This window comes from Ambystoma mexicanum, chromosome 5p (genome assembly GCF_040938575.1).
Source record: "Ambystoma mexicanum isolate Mex_15411 chromosome 5p, UKY_AmexF1_1, whole genome shotgun sequence".
NCBI classification, from domain to species: Eukaryota; Metazoa; Chordata; class Amphibia; order Caudata; family Ambystomatidae; genus Ambystoma; species Ambystoma mexicanum.
The window spans coordinates 929,127,946-929,152,712 of NC_090930.1; the positions used below are offsets into that span (position 1 = coordinate 929,127,946).

The window sequence follows — 24,767 nt, forward strand, 5'->3', positions numbered from 1 at the left end:
CCTCTCCTGCCCCTCATTCCAATTATCCAGTATGCCAACGGCTGTCCCAACTGCATATCCCTGAACCTCATTCCCCACCAGGGTCTCAGAGGCCTGTGTGAGTTTGACCTTGCAGGCACCCAGGCCACGGTGAGGTTGGTTGTATCGTGCCACTCCTGCGCCTGTACACGGGAGCTGTGACAGTACACATCCATTCGTGGTGCATCATTGTATGTTATGTACCACACATGGCTCACATCCTGTTGTGACATTGTTTCACTGTGCTACCTTGGTTGTTACATCATTGTGGTAGTACTTGGACTTTGTGAGGTACTGCTACTTCAAGTCATCTACTGGAGACTGTTCAGGTTCGTTTTTCTGCCTTGGATTTTGTGTCTTTGCAAATGAAGGTGGACTCTGAGGGTGCAGGCAACTTTTGACACACAAGGTCGGAGATGGTGACGAAGGGGAATGGTGATCCTGTGGCCAGGTGAAATTGAGGGTTGAAGGCTCCATGACCCAGGTGCAGTTGTTCAGTGGGTCATGGTCATTTGTGAGGAGGGGGGTGTTTTGTTGTTGATAGTTGCCTTGCCCTGCAGTGTGATGGGAACCCTGACATTGTAATTGTGGTATCCTATGTACATGATGTGTTCTGCTGATCAATGCATGTTCATGTGTTGTATTTACCTTTCATGTGTGAGGGGATAGTTGTTGTTTGACATGCTGGGGTGTAGCAATGGTGAATGTTCACATGTGATGTGTAGAGGACACTGATGGTCAATTGATTGCACATTCATATGTTGAGTGCATGTCCTTGCTCACCCTCACACTCGCACTATGATGCACTACACGTACAACCACCCTTCGATATCCACATGTACACTCTGTCTTCTGCTGTCCACTGTGTCCCTGTAGCACATGTTCCGTGACCAATTATGGATCCTGTACATGCCTATTCTGCTTTTTGATGTGATTTGTCGCTTAGATGTGATGCTTAGGGTGTGCATCACACACAATGGCTGTTCACTGTGCTGTGCGCTGAGCAGTGTGTTGCAGGAGTTGGACACAGCACACAGAAGCTGCAGTGTTGATTTTGCAATGCACAATGTGCATGTAGACAGGCATTCTTTGTTATGTTGCGGCTACTACTTTTGTGATGCATTTGGGAATTACTTATTTTGGGTGGAAGGTTGTTGGTCAGTCATTTCATCTGATTCCATGTCAGGCATCATTGTCTGATGCCAATTTACATTTTTCACATGGCAATGTGTACCTTGTTGGTACTGTGTTGGTGTATGGCTATTGCTTGCCATGTCATGTTGTGGTTTGGGAGGGTTTGAGTGACATAACAGTCATGGTCATGGCCTGTTTTGCAGGTGTGTGTGATTCACACCTTGCATGTCAGGGTCAGCCACTTCTCGAAGCACCAAGCTGGGGGTAGATCACTCCGCGGCAGGGGCCTCCCTCTGGAACGGCCTTTCTGCCTCCCTGTAACTTGAGGAGAACCATCTCCACTTAAGGAAGCACCTCAACACCTTCCTCTTTGCTTCTGCTTTCTCTCTCCCTCTCCCTTGCAATTTTCTTCACTGAAACTGCACTGAATCTGCAACTGGGTCACTCTCACCGACCTCGGTCCCTGGCCCAGCCACTCTCCACTTGCACTGCCTCCCTGGCAACCCCTGCACTGCGGGACTGTCTCTATATCCCTACAGCCCCCCCTTCACAGCACTTGTCTGCACTTACCTTTGCACTTGCCACCAGCTGGCCTATTTATTTTTTATTCTACTTACCCTGTAACGCACTCCCCTCCCTCTACCCCTGCACTTGCGCAATCTAAATGACACCTGGCCTAGTAGGATCGTTGTCTGTCTTCCCTTGTTCCCCCCTCCCTGCCTCGTTGCGCCTTACAACACTTGTGTATAGGCGTGTTACAAATGCCATATCATATCATATATCATATGTGTGCCTTTTGGTCACACAGGATAGCTTGTGTTTAAGTAGCTAGGGATGCACACAATGTTGCACTTCCATGGCAACAATCTCAGGGTGGTAAAGTTGTGACAGTTGACTGTCTCTTTGTCATCATCGATTGTCACCTGGTATGTGCCAGGCCTGTGTGCACTCCGCAGGGGTGGGAGTTTAGGTGAAAAATGTGGCCACAAGCTGGGTCCGGGCTTCCTCACCACGTGCCCTATCCCCTCCCATGGGCAGTGCCTGTGCCTGTGGTTGGAGATGTGGGGGCACCACCATGTCCACCGGTACGCCCTGCCTTGTTGCAACATTGTGCAGGACACATGCTGCCACAATGATCCTGCACACTACTGGGGGTGCATAGAGTAGCTGCCCGCCAGAGCAGTCAAGGGAGCGGAAGCGTGACTTGAGCACTCCGAATGTGCGCTCCACTATGGCCCTGGTTGCAATATGGGCCGCGTTGTATCTTACCTGGGGTGGTGTGGTGGGGTACCGGATTGGCATCATCATGTGGTTGCTCAGAGGGTAGGCACTGTCCCCTGGGGAGGTGATAATAGTTGAGATTATTAGGGTTTGGGTATTTGTCTGTGTGTGACTTGCATGCATGTGCACAGGCATTTGTACTCACCTAGGAGCCATGTGTCACCATGCTGCCCAGCTTCCAGGGCCCGGCTCAGGGCGGACATTCTGTATATGAAACTGTCATGGGTGGAGCCAGGGTAGTTTGCATAGACAGAGGTGATGATTCCCTTTGCATCACATACCACCAGTACGTTGATGGAATGCCAGTGCTTGCGGTTTCGGTAGATGTGCTCAGTGGCCCTAGGTGGACGTAGGGCCACATGGGTGCAATCTATGGCACCGAGCACTTTCAGGAAGTGTGCCACCCTGTAAAAATCCAGGACCACGGCCTGCCTTTCTGCGGGTGTTCTGGGCATGTATGTGTTCCTGTGGATTGAGGGGCGCGCTGTCATGATTGCCAAGACCTGGTGTAGGCAGCGTGACTGTGTGGCCTATGAGACCCCCCCCACTATGGCAGTGGTCCGCTGAAATGACCCAGTGGCCAAAAAATGCAGGACATTGAGCACCTTCTCCAAGGGGCTCAATGCTTGGGAGCAAAGGGTGGGTGATGTAAGGTCATCTTCCCACTCCCTGACCAGGTCTAGGATGATGTGGGGTGGAAACCTATACCTGCCGTAGACCTGGTCGTCAGGCATCCCAAAAAGGCTTGTCCGTGGTGAGAAAATGCATACCTTGGCTAGTCTCCTCCTCCTGCGGTGTCCCACGATCAGTGCTGCGACAAATGGGGCATTCATCGTAGCTGTATATACGTGTTTGTTGTTGGCGCGCACTTTTGTACTGTGCACGGGGACTCTTCCGCCCGCCTTCGTGTGGCGGACGCGTTGATGCCTGTGCGCGTCTTTTGCCGTGCGCGGGTTTCCCGTATTCGAATCCATGAATACGCGTTGTTCGCGTGCGTGTGGGCGTTCCGTGTAGTTTCCTGCAGTACTTCCCCAGTTAGGCCTTCTTTTTCACGCATTGTTCCCCATTCCGCGTGTTACGGCCACTGTTCCGCCCACTTTTGTTGTGTGCACCGCGCTATGTGTGCTTTTGTTGTGTGCGTAGCGCACGCCGTTTGAAAACGTGTGTGCCCGTGTGCGACATGCATGGATTTGGTGCACGACCAGACCAACGGGAAACTAGCGCAGCGCCTTCCAATGTATCGCACGCGTGCGCGTGCACTTGATTTCTCATGCTTGCGCCTCCTTGCGCCTGCTTGCGCTGGGATTTTCGGCGCACGATTGTTCCATGAATCGACCCCTAAGTTGTTGACATTTAGCTATGAGCAGCATTTCGTGTAATGATTTGGAATGTGAAATTGATACCATTGAAAGTCTTTTATTTTGAGTTTTATTTGCCAAGTAACAAATTGTTAACATACTATTGTACATTTATTTTGAGTAAAACTACAATGTATGCGATCAAGGTCGGTACAACATCAAGATAATGAAATATAGACACCGGTAACATTTTGCGTAATCATTGAAACTCACAATTTATAATACTGAAAGGCCTGTTCTTATTTTTCGGATTTTTTAGACATGGTAACAAATTATACAGTAGAAATGTGAAGCTTTTGAAAAATGTACGAATTCTGTAAAACAGTCTATGAAAAAATTCTATGATAAGCATGCACGCACATGTCTAAAGAAACAGGGTTAAAAAGAATGAAGGATTAGTATGTAAAAATTGTGGAATGGCTAATCGCTGTGCCGTATGACATCATCACGCTAAAAGTCTATGATGCCATCATGCAACCGCAAATTGACTTCATCACGTTCCACGCATACTAACAAGGTACCTGCTTCATCTCCAGTTAATGGAGAAAAATGAGCGACAGAATCCTGAGCCATCCACTATAACAAAGAACTCCTGTAAGGAAAGGATCATAGATTGTGAACTGGATTTTCAAAGGGTGCCAAAATATATTTCTGGTACATTAAACTTTTAAACTTTTAGCAATCATGGTCTTAATTAGATTCTTAGAATGCCATTTATTTTGACCTCTCTGTTATGAAATATGCACAATGTGGATACTCACTATTAATGAATCCCTTTGCCTCTTTTCTCCAAGGAGACAAACATGTAGGTTGAAGATGATGTAATAGAGAATGTAGTTACTTTATCAATTATTACTTAGATAGGGGACTAGGGGTGTGGCATTCATAAAATCCCCCAAAATATTCTTTAATACATTTTTCTCAAAATTTTGTAAATTAGCAAAGCCTTGTGTATTGGAGCTGATCCCATAATTTTCCTTTTTAACCTGCAAAACCCTTTGGAAGAATGTCATTGACTGAAATGCATCAAGGTTGTGATTTTACACATAAGGGTGTGTCAAAACTATATATTCAATTAATTTAATTTAACTCTCTAATATTTTTTTTCTTTTTGTTCTCATTTGGGACTTAAAGGCTATCTAACAGACTACTGGCATCATGTTATTCATGATAACGTTGATGAGAATGTGAACTTATCTTTATAAAGTTCAAGCATTTCAGATTTGAGCACTGGGAGTCTTTCCTGAAACAGGACAGCCTAACGTCATTTTGATGAGTTGAGAGTGCCCAACATAAAGATACAGGCAGGTTTTTGGAATTGTTCCTGAAACATCATTTAGATTCATGTGCAAATCATATGATGGATACTGCACTTATAGAGATGATGGCCTCCTGCGCTCTGAACAAATATAGCTGAACAAAGAATAGTCTCATTTAGAGTGGGGTTTGGAGTATTTCAGCTTTCAATAGCGTATCTAAAGGGCACCGTAAGATATGGTTCAAAAGAAAGGCTGCAGAAATGGAGTATCGTGAGACCTGGAGTCGCATCAAGAAACATCCTTCATTGAAATTATTTGGCGATTATTTGGGTGTTGAGTGCAACAGTGTAATAAGTAAAATCAGGTCGCTGGAATGTAGAAGAATTAAGTTAATGATCAAGTTAAATGTGCTCCCCTTGAAGGCACGCCTGGCTTGGTTGGGTATTGATAAAAAATGTGCATATGGTACATGTAGTGATGAAGATATCAAACACTGTTTATTGATATGTAAGCATTTTTTTAAATCTAAGAAGAAGATGGATTCGGCCACATTTACTGGAAAATATATTAGGTTACGCGTTGATGCCATGATGTTGGTTATGAATTATAATTAGTTTGTTTTTGTGCAGAACATTGTGGAATTTGTTATAGCCACTTTTTGAAGATGTTGAAGGTCATTGTGAGGTTTTTAGGAAAGGTTGTTATATGAGGTTTTCTGTCGTGTGGATTAATTGTATTTGTTAATGAAATTATTTCTGAATAGCATTATAACTAAATTAAAAAAAATTAAAAAACAGGCAGGTATGCAGCAGAATTAAAAACATTGGGCCTCATTACAAGTTTGACGTTGCAGAAGAAAAGTGGTGGTAATTCTGTTACTAAAACCACTGCAAGAATGGTGTCTCACGGTAATTTATATTAACTCAAGTTAGACCTTTAAAATGGACCAACATAGTTGTGACAGAAGGTTTCTGCAAAAATTACATATTTTAGTTTTATAAAGACATCATAAAACCATTGTTCTAAATCAATTAGACATTTAAAATTCCTCTTCATTCACATCAAAGAACAATAAAAAAGCATATCCTACACAACATAATAATTCATATACTCATTCAATTCAAACACAAAGAAAACACGCATGTATAAAAAACAATTTCATATTAAACAGGGAGTTCAAAACATGGATGCTACATACACCATTCTTCATCTGGTGTGCACCCCAACAAACACTACTTCAACACATATCTGGGACCCTACTATAATTAACTTCTCTCAAATATATCCAAAATTAATTGAATGGAGAGAAAAAGGGCCACACATACAACAGTCATGTGTCTAATAAGGAGGTCCCAAATGCCTTGTTAGTTTTATACTTCTAATGGACCTTCCCTTCTCCCAGTTTTGACCAAGCTGCGTCAAAAACTAAAATAGTGCTGGCGCCTATCTTCCTCAGGACAAGACTGTCTCTTGAATCAAATCTTCATGAGACACCACTTTAATTGATATGCTTGATCCATTGTTCATTTGTGGGGGCCCAAACGCATCACTCTCTTCCCTCTTTTAAGGGTAACTTCAGTATACCATTCCTGCCTCACATGTATAAAATTGGGACTTACACTGCTCTACCACCACTTGTAATGCTGTGATAAATCCACAGAACTAAGAGGCGATAAAGGTAATTGAGTTTGGCTGTATTTCATCAGATTTACCACCAAAACACAATTAAACTCGTAATAAGAGCTACAATTTCTAGATGTGTTCCTGCCATCTGTGTACATATTTCACACTTCCTGATGCAAAATTTTGAAGGCTGGATTTCTTGCTCTTAATCCATTTAAAAAGCTTTAAATTAAGCAGTTTTGGGATTGTTTGACATTTTTCTTTCTGCTGTGATGAATCTGTACAATTCATCCCTTCTCCCCAGAGGGATGAGGCTAGGGAGGTGAGCCTGCTACGCAAGTGCTTCCCTAGGGGTATGGGCAAGTGGGAGTGACTACCCATTCTCAGGAACAAGCCAGTCCAATGAGGACCTCCCCGAATGGACTACATTGTCCACTAACATGGGACTTGAAGAAACAGTTTGCTCTAATGTTTTGACTACAACTACAAGTGATCCTCCTTCCAAATGGTTGGCTTCAGGTAATACTGAGTTTCACCGCCGTCAAGGAAGAAGAACACACCTTTTTCAATTGTGATGACATACTTAAAAACATGGAGAGAGACCTCCTATGTAGTGCGCGACTTGTACCGATGGTGGAGAATCATCGATACGCAGAGGTGAGTTTCTGTAGATACGTCCTGGACAGGCAGAGCCACGCCAAGCTGCGTAGCAAACAGTGGCATAGAAGATGTGGGACCGGCTAGCTGGAGGCTGCGAGGTGGGTGCCCTGACCGAGAAAGAGGCTCTGGTCAGAAGCGGAACGAAGACGGGAAGAAAACCATATTCCCTGGTGGAGCAACCTCTAGAGAACAGTGGTGGGCTTGGCCCCCAGCAACCGACCCCGAGACCAGGAGAAAGAAAGGAGCCTGAGTCCCTTAGCTTCACAAAGCAACTGCCGGTATGGACGAGACAAGCATGAATATGGAGGTAAATGCTTCCCATGTGAGGACGCCATTGAGGGCTGTAAACCTTGGGGTCACAGACTGCTGAAGCCGTCCACGGTATGAGAGGCTGGGAAAATTAAATGGGAACAAGACCCAGGTAAAACAGAGTGAGAGAGATACAAGTACTGCATATCACGACTGAAGACGATGCCAACAGCATGAAAGTTTGAAAGAGTGTAATGGGCATGTGACCCAAGTAAAACAGAGGTGGGGAAAACAAACACTATATCAAGGCTGGGGAAGCCTCCCGCAGTCCAAGAATCTAAGACAATCGAATGGGCACACTCCTTGTGAACAAGAGAGGAATAGGGATACGCCTGCTTGTTAACAAGGCTGAGAAAACCGACAAATAATATGGGATTAACTTGACTGAGTACCAATAACCCTGTCAAAGAGTTACAGAAATGTGTTGAGTCCCAGTGCCACAAAGTTAGAAACAGAGAGGTTTATGTAAAGTAATCCTGGAGAGACTTAACCAATGGTAGAAAGCTGAAGTGATCTTGGAGGGATTTAACCAGTGGTAAAAATATCTGAAAAACATATAAAAGAAAAATGTGTCTTTTTCCCAAAGGGGAGGAGAAAACAATCCAGAAGACATTTATAATTTTAACGGACAAACTGTAAGGAACTCTGAGACTGATAAGTCCTCCCTGAGTCGATTCAGGCAGAAGCCCATTTCAAGGCTATTGTGCAAGCCTCCTTTCCCTTTTATTCAGATTTTCTAAAGAGGTAGGGCCAGTTAGTAAGTAGGAATTCGGACTCAGGACTTCTTATTTTTGGACTTCGATGGACACCCTTAGTTTTTGTTTGCGAAGGTAGGGAACTTCCCTCATAGCGATAGGGACAGATAAGCATTTTTGTTTTTATTTGAATAAACAAATCTGCAACATGACCCATTGCAGTCCAAGTCCTTCTAGTTTGCCACACTGCAAAATACCAGTATTAGAATTTGCACAATAGAGAACACTGAGTAAGAGGCATACTAAACTCTGAGTTTTCCATTGTACTTTAGGCTTCTAATATTCCTCAGGAGCACTCCTGCGAAGTCCATCTTCTTTACAGAAACTTGTAACTTCTTCAAATTAAGTCACTTTGATTCACGACTTATTTGACCACTTAGACAAATGATCTAGATGTATGTATATAAAATTACATTAATCTGGGGGTGAATACAGTTACAAGCTTAGAACGCTGTAGAACAATAATTAAAACTGGCAAGGATTGATGTATGTTGCTTAACAGTCTGTGTTTGCTTGTTTTAAGTTGCACACTGAAGGGGTAGTAACCAGCTGCTGGGCTGAGTGGAAGGACGTTTGGTAAGCTTCATCCTGGGATGTGCAGGGGTGGAACCACTCCACCCAGCTTCATGTGTGGAAAAAAAAGAGTAGGAGGCACGAATAACTGTAGGGGAGTGGTGGCCACTTCAGCTGTCCAGGCGATCTGACCTCCAAGTTGAAACCAGTTGCAAGAAAGAGCATGGGCTGCATGATGGCTGCAGGACTGGAGACACAATACTGGAGAAGAAACAGCCGTATGCCTTCAGGGATCTGAGGCCCTCTCTGCACTGTATGGTGATAGGTGAATGTTGACAGCGGTGACCCACTTCGGCAGACTTTGTTGCTTTCAATGTGGGTTCTCGCTTGGCTGTCTTTTACTGTTGTTTAACAGTAGGAAGTGGATCTAAGGCACCTGGACCAGCACATTTCGCAATAGGATAGCTCAGCAGAAGGCAACCATCTGTGCTTCCAGTGACCAATGGGGATAGGGCATTGAGTGAAGATCGGGAGAAGGCACAGAGCACTGCCAGAAGTCAGAGTAGACCTGCTCTTCAGTAGAGGCTCATTTCCAACCACATCTCCCAGTAAATAAGCTTTCTGCAACATTGTACATTAGGGCAATATGATATTATTTACTGTGATGAATCTGATGATGTTATCATTCCTTTCCCGGAAGTGGTCTCTCCTCATGTGGCCAAAGGACGGCAGTCGATCCCTGATCCGGACCTTGAGGGTGGCTGTTTGAGGGAGGATCACATGGGGGAGGTGACCCTCAAGGGAGTTTAGGGGGTGAGACATTATTGGATGAGACATTGTATCCAACTTTTGCTGTTAGGGATATCCCCTCCATTCCACATGCTTTGAAGGCATATTATAATTACCCCCAGGAATCCACAAAGCATCTTGACAATATCCTTCAATATTCTGAAACCAACCTACCAAGAAACACGAGGAAGAGGGCAACCAGAATGAAAATTGCTCAACTGAAGCTAAACGAGCAGACTAGTAGTTGGAGAAATCCGATTGGCTCTGAGCTTCTCCCTTTCTCAGCCTGGGAGTTCAAAGATGGAACAACTGAGCAAGAGGGAGATCCAACTGGATAGCCTACGCAAGGTAAACCAAGCTGTCAGGAGGACAGACAGGCACAGACGCATGAGAGAATCATGGAGGAAAATGAGGAAGCAAGCAAAGCTGAAGAGCAGAGTGGAAAGCAGGCAAGGCAGCGCCAGTGTTGGCGGCGCACACCAACAGGCACTAGAGATGCCAAGGAGAAACACAAAGCAGAGAGTAAGCTTTGTGTCGGCAAGGGAAACTAGGGTGACATGCCCACCGTGGAGCTGAGCTGTCCCAACCGAAGAAAAATAGCAGACGCAAAGCAGGACCTGAACGGGGTTCGGAGAAGATACAGACTTGTTCATGCACGAGTGAGCCCATAGTAAAAGGCTGGGGCACTGGTTGGGAGTGGGAGAAGGCACTCCTAAGTTCAAGTGGGGGGCGAATCCCTACAGCTTGCTATGTGGCTAATCTTCATAGTCCCAGTACCTGAGGAAGCAAGGAAAATACCAATACCCCAAATGGAAAGGGGAACTCAGGGAAGCTAAACACCTACCTTGGTCACAAAGCTGTTGACTGTTGTGTTTAAAGTCCTGGCAGGAGAGTACACCAGGCGAACGGCAAGCCTGGAACTCACACCCATAAAGTTGAAATTGAAATTTGTGGCATGAGAGTATAGCAGGCAAGCGAGAGAATTGAAACAAAACAGAAAGGAAGAGCAATACCCCTTCTTTAAAAAATAACGGTACAAAAAGACCTGGCTGGGCAATATACAAGGTGTTGTAGTGGGCTTTTTTGACGTTTCAGATTTCTGCTTTGTAGTGCGATGGTGTAAGGCGAAGGTGGATCTACTGAGACTGTTTTTTTCTGCTCACCATTTGGGTTCTAGGGATTTATTTAGTTTTTTGGCATTCCTCAGTTCAGGGGTAAACCATTTGGGAAATGGTCCAAGGCATGAGGAGGATCGGCATGAGGGGGTGAGCGGGATTAGTGAGTCATTGAGCCATGAGTCGATAGTTAAAGATCCATCAGGGGGTGATGTAATGGCCGCCGCTCACTTTCTGGTTTCTATGATAACGGTATTTCCGGCACCAGTGTTTCTGCCTCCGCTATGTCCGGCATGCACTGCCATCACGGAAACACCAGATTTCGGGCACCAAGCTTGTAATGAGGTCCATTATCTCAGTAAATGGAATATGTAATATGTCACATGGTTAGGACATATCGAGTTAATCAAAATGTTAATTTTAACACAATTATTAAGAGCCTGGTTACAAGTTTGGAGATATTACATCTAGTAATATGGCCAAACTCCATTACCCTTATCACATGCAATAAAGTTCCAGTAACCAGAAGGGTCCACATGATTCCAAGTCATGTGAACACTTCTGTTATTCCCCATTTTAGAGTCCAAGTGGACACCATGGGGATTTGGTATGAATCATGCAGTAATGCTTTTGTGTCAATGTAATTATCTTCACACAAAAACAGGTGTAGCAGAAGAGTTTTGGTAACCAAACTCATAGTTTGGCAGAGTGTTAAAACATCTGCTATTTGAAAATCCTGGATGTTTTAACATCAGCACTGAACTCGTAATCAGACCCTATATTTGTTTTTCAAGCACTTCTCTCATATTTGTGCTGCAAAACATTTTTCAAGCATTCGGTAGTTCTGAACTAAATGTGGGCACCAGAATCTCAAGATCTTTGTTGAAAGGTCCCTTCCCAAGTATAAAGATGCTTTTACCTAATTTTGATTTTATTACAATGCAACTCAACCAAGGATTATTTTCGAATGTGGGACAGGGAGTACTTCCAAACCGTGGTCTATGCTGGACCATGCAGCCGTGGGACAATGCCACATATGTTTCCTGGTTAAATAGAGATGTTTGGCAGATAAATATTTATACAATCGGAATCCTCCATTTATGTCATTGTAAGATATGCATGGAAATGGCCAAATAATTCATAAAAACATAAAATTATATAGACAGGCATTTGAGATTGGTGGGATTCCCCATCTACACTGGGTCCTCTAGAATGAAACTAGAATTGCAGCTGCCAACATTTGAAAGGCTCTGTATATCCAACCTCTGCAAAACAACCAATATGAGTAGCTAGGAATAGAAAATGGCGACTACATTTGGAGTAACGCCAGTGGCCACAACTATGGTTTTATATTCTTAAAATTAATATATCCATGCAGATGAGGGAGGTCTGGTAAATGTGCTTTTCAACTACTCGACTTTGTGGCCATCACTGAAACTTGGTTACATGCAGCCTCTGGCCCACTTCTTGCCCTCGCCATCCCCAGCGGTTACTCTATCATTAGAGCTGACAGACAATCAACATCCAAAGGAGGCGGAGTCGCATTCATACATAGAAACAACATCACACTTAGAATTATCCCCAACACTGAGCTTAGTTCTGCAGAATCCCTTTCTGTGAAACTCACCCTCTCTCCTACTAACACTGCAACTCTCCACCTCATCTATAGACCCTCAGGACCACTCGGTCCCTTCATAGATGAGATCACAGCCATCCTGACAGTCAATACTAAACCCAACTCTCAGGTACTGCTTCTAGGAGACCTCAACCTTGGCCTATACGACACTAAGGATCACCTGGCCTCTGAGGTCGCTACCACACTAGCTAATTTAGGCTTCCAGCAACGCATTGCCGAACCTACCCATATTAAGGGCAGAACGCTCAACTTGTTACTGATCTTAATTGCACCACCACCATAAATTCCAACCACGCCTGCGCCTGGTCTGACCACCACATCATCATCTTCCACTTACCAGCAACCAACCCGCACACCACTCCTCTGATAGCTCCTGCCATTCCCACAAGGAATAAAAAAGACATCACCAGGGACAAACTACTCCCACTTATCCTTCCCATCCTGAACAATAGCATGACTCAACATAACGACCCCACAGTCTTAGTAGATATCTTCAATCAAACACTGCTTAAAGCCATCAACAATATAGCAGAATCACTCTGAAGGAGCCACCCATGTGACTCTAACAAAGATCGCCTCATCATCACCACCCACAATTACAAGGAAGCAATCTTACAAGCCAAAAAGGAGACTTACAACCAACTTATCACCCAAGCGGAATCCAACACCAAGGAGATATTTAAAATCCTTAAAGAATTAGAATCCCCCTCTCCAGCTCCTGATACCTGCATTAAAGACAGTAAATGGTGCAATAACATCCAAAACGCCCTCCTCAACAAAATCACCACACTGCAATCGAAAATTAACGCCAAACAAACCACCTTACTCACAAACCGTACCACTAAATTGTCCACTACTCCAATGGCATCCTTTTCTCAGACTCCTTTTAGCTTCACCCCACTCTCTATCCTCGAGGTCGAAAAAAATAATTCGTAATCTAAAACCATCTAACTGCCAAGGCGACTCTTGCCCAGCACCTATCATTAAGGAAGCGGCACATGACCTCGCTCCTTTTATAACCACCTTCATTAACTCTTCATTCCTAACTGGAACGGTACCCAATAACTTAAAGGATGCCTGGGTTATCCCTCTCCTAAAAAAACAACCTTAGACCCTGAAACACCAACAAACTACAGACCTATCACTACTGTACCGTTCCTACTCAAAATACTTGACAGAGCAGCATACCTGCAGATTCAGAACTACTTGGAAACTTATAACCTCCTCGGTTCAAGACAATCTGGCTTCAGACCCAAGCATGGGACTGAAACTGCTCTTCTTGACCTCAAAACTCAAATCGATGACCTTAAAGACAGCTGCAAACTGGCCCTTTTACTTCTTTTGGACTTATCCGCTGCCTTCGATTTGGTCAATCACCAAATACTATGTCGGCACCTGAAGTCCGCTGCCCACTTCTCTGACATTGCATCCAACTGGATCAGGTCATTCCTCGACAACAGGCACATCAGAGTTTTTTCACCAACCTCATTGGCCGATCCTACACCAGTCCCTTGTGGAGTAACGCAAGGGTCCTGTGTCTCCCCAACTCTCTACAATGTCTTCACCAAACCTCTATTTGATGTGCTTGATTATCTGGGCGTCATCTACATGAATTACGCTGATGACACCAAGATAATTATACCCATCACTGGTGACTACATTGCTGACTCTAAAGCCCTTAATGACATCTACCATGTTATCCAAGCATGGATGGCCCAGCACGAACTGTGCCTCATTGATGACAAGACTGAGCTTCTCATCTTAGGGACGCAACAGAGACTCCTGTTTGGTTCCTTTAATATTGACGGCAATCCAATTAAAGTATCCAAAGATACCAAAACTTTGGGTATTTACCTTGACTCCTCCCTGACTCTCACTAGACAAACCAATGCAGTGGCTGCTGCATCTGCTTACACTTGCAAATTGATCTCAGACTGTCGCCCATTCCTCACCACGCAGAACTGCATCACCCTGGCCAGGACCTTGATTATGTCCAAATTGGACTACTGTAATGCACTGTACCAAGGCACTAACCAAGGTAATCTCAACGAACTTCAGACTACCCAAAATAATGCCATTAGAGCGGCCTTCAATATCCCCCGTTCTGCCCACATCCCAGATACCAGGAAGAACCTCAATTGGCTTTCTGTCGCCCAAAGGATCTCCCTGAAAGCACTGGCCCTCACATAAAAATGTGTAAACCATCAGGCCATCACATATCTAGCCTCGCGATTCACTCAGTACATACCATCGCGAGTACTTAGATCTGCACAATACCAAGGTCTCGCGATCCCTAGATTCAAGCTCCAAACTGGTGGGGGCACCAGCTTCCCAGACCTGGCAGCCAAGCTTTGGAACACCGTACCACTCTCTATCAGAACTCTACCATCATTCAACCTATTCAAACACAAAGCAAAGCTCTGGTTAGCCATATCTCATCAATAACCGCTCTTCTGTACTTGACGGGTCACCTCTGGGAACCTGCTCTGTTTTACTCCGTCATTACTGCTTTTGTTTGTCGCCTTGATCTGTAACGTCAATTGTATACTTTTTGACAATTCTGTTGACCACTGTGATTATATGTCATACATGTAACGTTCGACTAAGATATGCGCCTGGTTGCCCTTGGGCCTGGTCTGCGCTATACAAATAAAACAAATACAAATACTATACGATTCCTTCTAACATTCACAAAATGTTCCCAAACCAATCAAGGCAGAGCTATGGAACCTTAGGAGATGAAGTACACTAAACCTTCCATGGCATGGGAAAAGGTTCTGGCAGCTGGAAAGGCGATATCGGCTTTCCATATGGTTATTGAGTCAACCATTCTCTTACTGGAATTTAAACATGCAATATTATCAAGTTCTTTGTCAAACACGAGGAAGGTTCTCAGTTTCTAACAAACGACAGACAAATTGGTGAATGCACAACTGTGGAAGAAGCCCAGACTCCCCCTCTTATTTTATATGGATCCAACTGATATGGGATTAACATAGCTATGTAGCAGTTGACTTACTCTCATTTTGAAGTGCATGGACAGTTCCTTAGATTGTTGATAAAGGTTTTGGACTTTGTTCTGAGAAAGGATGTACTGTTATTTTGCACACATAGATTAAGAGTGCAGAACTCTTTTGTCTGCGGTCTTGACTTGTGTTTCAAGGATATTGCATGATATTTGGATTGTTCTAGCATGCACATGTTTTGCAATCATTTAGGGAAGTTGGAGTAAACAAGGTGAATTTGGAGTAATTCAGGAAGAATAAGTATTGCTTATGTGGGGAGTAGCGCAACCACTGTCCAGCAATGTTCCTGCTAATTATTTTTGCCTAAATGAGGTAAGCCACTTTGTGAGCGTGAGTAGTTAGTGAGCTACCATCTCCAACGAGCTTGGACGGAAATGTCCCATTCCCAACCACTGCAATTTGTTACAAGTCAGTGTGAAAGGTGCATTTTAGAACATTTTTTCCAAACATATAGGCTAAAATAACAAAATATTTTATATGCAATTATAAGGAGAGCTCATCATCCAGTGCAGGACTTCATGACATGCCACAATACCTACCAAGAGTACTCCTGTACTGTAAAAAAAAAGTGTATGTGCAAAAAAAGCTTTGTATGCTCAGGATAAACAATAAGTTTAGTTCTGGACATTCGTTTGTCAACACTGCTCAGAGACACTGCAGAAAGTGTCTAATGCCACTTTAAAAGAACAAACATTTATTACAGAAAACACATATAGCTTATCGCTTCTGTGGCTGTCAAAAAATTTAGACAGGATACGATTTTTGCAAATGAAATAATGGCAACTAAAAGGAATGTGTCCGAAAACAATAGTTCATGTGCCACTTTAATGAGTCGTTCAAGGGCCAGGAGAGCATGCCTCTCATAATTTGTGTACTGACAATTGCATCAGAATAACTGCACCACAGAATATGATAATCAGAATTCCTGGGGCTCTACTTACTATCCACATTGCGCTGTAATGTGAGTTGTGACATCATTTGCTCAAAACCATCAATGTTTTGCTTCCTAAAAACAGGAAAATGTGCGCAACAAAAATGGGAAACAATGCTTCTACCCACAAAGTGCCAATTATATTTTTTCAGAGCAGTGGCATTGATAGTAACTCAAATATTATTACTATCCGATCTCAAGAGAAATTTTAAGGATAATAACATTTTAATAAGCATGACATATTAATACACGCAAATCTAATTTTTTTTTTATACACTGAAAAATAATTTGATTCCAAGTAGGGAGCAAAATAATATCAGAACCATGCTTGTAACCCTGACATATGAAGTGAAATGACAAGGCACATAACAAAGCTTATAGTTTTCCCCACCCTTCCTCACCATAGCCTGGACAAAATTCAACAAGAGCCTTTCTGAGGTTTCTTCAGGAGCCCCAATGTACAAAATCCGATATATTTGCCTTTTAAGTCAATAGCAGCAATGCTCAGAGGTACAATAGATTCAGAGCCTTCTTCTTTAACTAGGGACCACTCTTTTACAATTCACTGCTATTAGTGGAACAAGATGCATTAGGGTTGCTAGAGGCATTTAATGCAAACACATGATTATATTGAAAAGTCCTCAACAGTAGAGCATAGAAAGAAACAGAAGATGCAGTTTCCTTGACTGTTACTAGAGTTTCCAATCCTTTAGCAGACACTCGATGCATGATTTTGTTTTTGAAAAGTTGCTGATGTGTACTTCACCCTGACAGACTGCTCTCCTGTGATCTTCCAACCATATCCCTCCACGGCCCCTGTGCTAGCCTCCAATACTAGTGTAGAGGGCTCTCTGTAAAAAGTGAGGTATTGTAGCAGTAAAACACTAACTGGGATATTTGCATACCCACAATACTTTGTGAGCAAAACATATGTAAAACCTCACCATGATATCATGTGCAGTTTAAGAAAATGTCAACCCTTCTGTATGTGAATAATTACTATGAAGTGGATACAAGATTGTTTGCAACATAACCGGTCTTTAAATTGTTGGTTAGGATTATACAAGTGCTCAGTGCAACCATTTTGTATAGAAGTGAATTGCCATATAATTTGTTAAGGTCTATGCCCCATGGAACTCTGAAAACTTGGGAAGGCTGCAGACTGTGTGAAATGCATTCTAGTTATCTGAATATCCCTTGCCCTAATAGTATATACAAATAATGCCAGCCATAGTCCATACCGATTATCGCTTGCAGGCTAAATCAATGATGTTGCAACGTTGCTCTCTACTTATAGAGTAATGTTAGCAATGCCAAAGTAGGAGACATTGACCATGACATTTGCCTAATCCTTAGAGGGCAAATTAATATTTGAGGTTTATAATGTGTTAAGGGGGCCACTTCAAAGTGCTTGTGTGACATATGTCCAATACACATTAAAGAAGAACAAGTTACTCTCTTACCTGGTAACATTCTTTCGATGGGATGGTCCGACGACGTATTCCATATCTATGACAGTAATCACCACAGCTGTGCTGCTTCCGAAAATCTTTCGGCGTCTGCGTCCTGCATCAATGACGTCGATACGCTGTTCTCGAGGGCCTCCGTCGAGCCGACATCACCGGATATTATAAGTAGGACGCCTGACGCCCATAGCCTCAGTTGTAGTTTTTTCCTCAGAACGTGTGGCACCAATCTTCTGCCAGAATGACTACAGAAAGCCTTGCAGAAACGTAATTTGCAATCGCATAAGAAATTCTGTAGCGGCACAGGAAGGGAGGGAGCAATTTGGAATACGTCGTCGGACCATCCCATCGAAAGAATGTTACCAGGTAAGAGAGTAACTTGTTCTTCGAGGGGATTGGGTCCTCCGACGTATTCCATATCTATGACAGACTCCCAAAGCAGTACCAACGTATGGAGGAGGGAAAAGAATTTAGAATATTGAAATGTAGAATGCCCGCCCAATCAAATTGCAGAGTAAAGGACCACCTTGCCAAAGGCCAGATCCTGCCCATGGATAGAGTCTAGGGAGTAGTGTCGTACAAAAGTATGGACCGAAGCCCAAGTGGCTGCTTCACAGATGTTACGAATAGGAACACCCCTCTGCAGGGCAGTAGAGGCAGCCATACCCCTAGTAGAATGGGCCTACCAGAGGGTCCTTACCCACCAAGCGGTAACATTCAGAAATTGCCAAGATAATCCATCTAGACAAATTCTGCTTAGTAACAGCTTGTCCCAAACGCCTTCCAGCGTAACCTATAAAGAGCTGATCGTCCACTCTGACTCAGGACATGCGTGAAATGTAGAAACTTAAAGTTCTCCTAGGATCCAACCTATGGAGCCTCTCCTCTTCCTTACCAGGATGCGGAGGAGGATAAAATGCCAGAGGAATGACCTTCTGGCTTAAATGAAATTCCGAGACAACTTTCGGAAGAAAGGAAGGACGAACTCTAAGGGCAACCCTGTCCTTATGAAACACTGTGAAGGGTGGCTTAACAGAAAGTGCCTGCAACTCATTCACTCTGCGAGCGGAAGTGACCGCCACTAAAAACACAGTTTTAAGGGTTAACAGTCTCAAAGGACAAGAATGTAAAGGCTAAAATGAAGTATCCATCAGGAATTTTAGAACAAGGTTCAAATCCCAACCGGGCACCTAGAAAGGTGACGGCGGACACACATTAGTGAGCCCTTTCAGAAACTGAGAAATTAAAGGAATCATGAAATAAGAACACTCCTCAGACGAACGCTTAAATATGAACAGCGCCGCCAGGTAACCTTTAATGGTACCCACTTGCAGGCCCTTGTGGGCTAACGAAAGCAAAAAAGACAGAACCACAGGAATGTCACATGAAAAAGGATTCACATTCTTAACCCTGCACCAGTCGCAGAACTTTCTCCAACGGCAACGGTACAGGGACTTGGTTGCAGGCCATCTGGCCGAAAGCAACACCTCCATCACGTCTTCAAGGAGGTCCCAATCCTTATACCTCAACCTTTCAGAAGCCAAGCATGAAGGTTGAGGGATCTGACCTCTGGATGGAGAACATGACCCCCCCTCCCGTGAGAGCAGATCGTCTCGGTAGGGAAGATGACGTGGAGGGCAGATGGACAAGTCTAGAAGGTCTGGCTAACACGTTCTCCAGACCCATGCTGGAGCAATGAGGATCATCCGGGAACGGAACCTCCGTAACCTCCGCAGCACTTGCGGGATGACGGGGACTGGAGGAAACGTGTACAGCAGTGGGAAGGACCACTCCACCACGAACACGTCTCCTAAGGCCCCTTTTGGAGGAAATTCCCGCGAGCAGAACCTTTTGCACTTCCGGTTGACACTGGAGGCGAAGAGATCCACTTGAGGGGTCCCCCAAAGGGCAAAGATCTCCATGAGAATCTCCTGAGCCAGCTCCCACTCGTGAGAGATCACGGTCTGACTGCTCAGAGCGTCCGCCGTCTCGTTTTCATCTCCGGCCAGATGAACTGCCGAGAAAGAAACTTCCTACTGGATGGCCCAGAACCAGAGCTGCATCGCCTCCCTGCACAGAGGAAGTGACCCTGCCCCCCCCTTTTTGTTGAGGTAGTGCATGGCCACTGTGTTGTCCATCAGAATCAGGACATTCTTCCCTCGCACAGTCGGCAGAAAAGCCTTCAGGGCAAGCCTGACGGCCCTCAGCTCCAACAGATAGATATGGAGTCTGGAGTCTGATGGAGACCAACGACTGCTGGCTGTCAACTCGTTGGAATGAGCTCCCCATCCCATGAGGGACGCGTCCGTTACGATCGTCACCTCCGGCCAGGGCAGCCAAAATGGAGCCCCCTTCATCAGATTGCCTTTGACGGCCCACCACAGGAGGTCCTGGGCGACCGAGGGCCGCACCTGAACAGGGTCTGACATCCTGCCGGAGGACTGTGACCACTGCGTCTTGAGAGCCCATTGCAGAGATCTCATCGGCAACCTGGCCTCTGGCACCAGAAGAATGCAGGATGCCATGAGGCCGAGCAACCTCAAGAACTCAAACGCTGGGAGACTATGGGCATACTGAAACTTGTGCACCATCTGCTGAATGTGATGAGCCCTCACCTGGGGAGGATAACACTGCCCCAGTGACGTGTCGAGCACTGCTCCGATGTACTGGAGCCGCTGAGTTGGCGCCAAGTGGGACTTCTTTAAGTTGAGGGAGAAGCCCAGCTTGTGAAGGGAGTGGCAGGTGACGGACAGATGATCCAGGACTTGCTCGAGAGAGCACGCCCTGATCTACCAATCATCCAGGTAGGGGTAGACGTGAATCCCCCCTTTCCTGAGATACGCTGCCACCACCACCGTGAGCTTGGTGAAGACCCTCGGGCGGAGGTCAATCCGAATGGCAGGACCCGAAACTGAAAATGCGAGTCGCCAACCGCAAACCTCAGGTACTTCTTGAGCTTGGGATGGATCGGCACATGAAAGTAAGCGTCCTTGAGGTCGAGAGACACCAACCAGTCCTGGAGTTGAAGGGCCTGGAGGACTTGAGAAAGAGTACCCATCTTGAACTTGTCCTTCCTGAGGAACTTGTTCAAACCGCGCAAGTCCATGATGGGTCTTTCTTCGAAATCAAAAAATAAGGGGAATACCATCCCTTGTTCCTCTCCGCTACAGGCACCAGTTCTATGGCGCCTTTCTCCAGCAGGGATTGTATTTCCTGCACAGGGAGCGGATCCGGACTCTTCAAAGAGAGATTCCGTGGTGGATTGTCGTGAGGCCTCTGCCAGAAAGGAAGACAGTAGCCGTGGGCTATGATCTCCAGAACCCACATATCTGAAGTAATGGCACGCGACTCTACAAGATGCTGCGCCAGCCTTGACCCAACCGGAGAACCATGGGACATGGCATCATGACTGAGCTGAAGCGGCTGCGGCAGTGCCTGAGGGCAAAGAAGCAACTGCCCGAGCGGCTTTGGCACCTCGAGTACCCTATTTTCCACCTCTGGTACTCCTACGGTGGCCTCTTTGACTTGCAGCTCCTCTCGATTTACCAAAGGATGAGTAATATCGAAAGGGACCTCCCCTCCATTGCTGTCCCCTAGGATGAAAAGGCAGAGGCTGGTGAACTGCAGCGCTCAACGACTTTGCTGCAGCTTTGGAGGTCTGCAACCTCTCAAGGCTCTCGTCAGCTGTGCTGCCAAAAAGATGTTAACCATCAAAGGGTATGTTGAGGAGCCGGGCTTGCACATCCAGAGCAAACCCCGACTTCCGCAACCACGCAAATCTGCGTATTACGGTGCTTGCTGCCATGGACCGGCTGACACAATCTGCCATGTCCAGACCCGACTGAACGGACTCACACATGGCATCCTTGCCATCCTGCACAATAGCAAGAAAACCATCCTATTCCTCCCCTTCGGGAATATGATCAGCCGCTAACGAAATACAGTTCCACAGAGTGTGCGTGAAACGTGACAAGGCACACACAGAGTTGGCTGCCTGCAAAGCCATACCCCCTGAAGAAAGCGCTTTCTTTGCCCAGCCATCAAAACGCTTGTCGTCCCATCAGGAGGGATGTTAGGGTACAACGCCTGCTTTGCTGGGGATGTAGCCGCCTGCACCACCAAACTCTCCGGAGTGGGGTGCGTGGTCAAGTAGCAGGGGTCACTACTGGCTGGGTGGTATTTTCACGGCAAAGACTTGCTCACTGCCGGGAGACTCTCCGGAGCAGTCCAAGCTGCTGCCACCCTTCTCTGCAAGGCCATATGGAATGGCAGTACCGGGTCAGTTGGTGGACCTTGGTCGAGGATATCCGTCAGGTCATCCTGCAGAAAATCCACTGGTGGCGCAGACCACCCCAAGTAGTCCATGACCCTCGACATAAGGCACTGGTACGGGGACTCGGCATGGGTGCCAGGCTCAGGCCTACAGAACTCCATCTCCGGAGAGGTGTCCAGACCACTGGTGTCATGCAACGACTGCTGCAAGTCTTCAATCTGGCTATGACCAGACAGAATCTCGTCAGGTACCTCCACAGGAACCATACCTTCCTCAGCCCCTTCATCCACCTCAGAAATATAATCCAGAGGCTGGAATGAGGGTACAGAAAAAGGGACAAAGACATTTTTAGCCTTGGCCAGAGCCTTTCTAGGGGGTTCCACCGTGCCACGGAGTACCTCCGACTAAGCAGCCTCGAAAGGCATCGAGGGCATCGATGGAATCTGCGTCGACATGGAGCGTGGCTTCGACGGCTTCAACACAGTCCTCGAGGGTGGATCCCCAAGCGTGTCCTTCGACAGCCTGGGCGCCGAAGGTGTCGATGGCTTCCTCGGAGGTGGAGCCTCGAGATAGTCCCTCGGTGACCTTGGCGCCGAAGGCGTTGATGTCTTCTTCGAAGACCTCACAGGCGCCGACGGTCTCTAGGGCGTCGAGGACCGGGACCTCGAGCGGGTATGTCTAGAGCAAGCATCCTTGTCCGACCGGGACCTCGAAGGTGCCCGGTGATCGCGACGACTGCTCGAGCCCGAAGGCGTGCGAGTGGTGTCTCTAGCATGGTCGCGGCCGGCGTCTTTCGACGGTGCGGACGGAACGGAGCCCTGCGACTGAAAAATCGCCAACATCTCCTGCTGGAATTAATCCCATTCCGCAGGAGTGGAGTGCTTGTTGGGACAGGCAGAGTCCTCGGACGAGGACGGGGAAGGCGACCGATGCCGGCGCTTCCGTGAGTGCCTCGAAGAGGCAGAGGAATGGCGGGACTTACTCCTGGACCGAGACCCCCTGGACTTACGCCAACAATGCGGAGAGTCACCCCTCGAATCATCAGTCGAAAGCCCAGTGGATCTTCACTTCCGGGGTTGACCAACTTAGCTACAGAAAGCTTCTTCTTACGCTCCTGCAAGGTCTTCAATGTAAGCGACTGGCAGTCTACACAGTCATCCGTGTCGTGGTTGTCACTGAGGCACCAGAGGCAGGCGTCGTGCGAATCTGTCAACGACATCTTGGACCTACAGTGCCGACACTTCTTAAAACCCGGCCGCGGGGTGGAAGAAGACGAAGACATCATGGAAATCTTCACAACGAACAGGTTCGAAGAACCGAAAGAACAGAACTCAGAAGAACCGAGGCGCACCGATATCTCCGAAGCGAACACGTTCGCGGAAAAAACGGAACTGAGTCTAGGGGCGTCGAGTGTCCTACTTCTAACATCCGGTGACGTTGGCTCGACGGAGGCCCTCGAGGACAGCTTATTGATGTCATCGACGCAGGACACAGATGCCAAAAGATTTTCTGAAGCAGCACAGCTGTGGTGATTACTGTCATAGATATGGAAGACGTCGGAGGACCCAATCCCCTCGAAGCCTGCTTACTTACAATCAGTATCTGATATTTGAGCTGAGAGTTAGGTTACATAGTCTGGTTGACGCTTTTGCTAAAACACCATGAGTAAAGAGAACATTCATGTGCTTGAATGTCATTCACATTATAACAAACATAAAACAAGTGGATATAGGTCAAAGTCTGGTAACCTTTTACAGAGCCATGCTAGGCAGTCAAGGTTGTCTGGTAGTATCTGAATGTGGCCTGGGGCAGATGTTCGAGTCATAAGGTATATATGGGGTGGAGTAAAGTACAGGAGGCATTGGTGGGGAGGGAAGATAATTTGGTTAATGTGTGCAGGCATATCTTAGTTATACCTTTTGTTCATGGAGCCACTTTTTCATATTCGTTTTTAACCTCTTATGGGTGTATTCTTTTTATTGAAAGTTCAAGGTCAAGTTTGCATATTACGGCAAAGTAAGTAGGCTAGACCAGAATATCAAGACTAGTTATTATAATTTAGCTTCATTTTGAGAGAAGCAAATATTAGCTACCTGCTGTGGCTTGTGCCTTATTAAACCGTTTTGATTAGACGGGAATTGTCTGTGTGCGCTGTACAAATTCTTCTGAGCGGCACCCAGAAGGAAGCTGGGCAAGCGCACATGCGCACAGCTTAGAGGGAACATTGCTGTCCAGTAAGGAAGATACTCATGCTCTGTGTTATATATTATCTTTCTTGCTGTGATGTTCCAGCTGGGGGAGAGGAGATGTGTGGAGAATTAGAAAACTTTCAGCAATATATTTTTCTGCTCTGTTTAGTACTGGACTAAATGCCAATAAATGAACAAGCAGATTTTTAATATAACATAACATATTGCAACAAATAGGCATAATCCACAGAAAACCCTTTTTTGCTATCATACGTCACAGAAGTATAAATGGGTGCGGTAAAAAGGGTACGCACTTCAGGCTCCCACTTTTGGGTGATCCGCACACATCTAAATTCAACAGATGCTAAATGCTTTTCAAGGTTGCAAGGGAGCAACAACAAATGATGTCCTATCAATCTGAACTAGTGCTGA

At 45.7% G+C, this 24,767-nt stretch overlaps 1 protein-coding gene across 3 annotated transcripts in view; it reads right to left on the reverse strand.

Annotated features, from left to right (window-relative positions):
- The window catches only part of FYCO1 (FYVE and coiled-coil domain autophagy adaptor 1), a 1,135,599-nt gene that overhangs the window by 471,658 nt on the left and 639,174 nt on the right, over window positions 1–24,767 (reverse strand). The window lies entirely within an intron of this gene.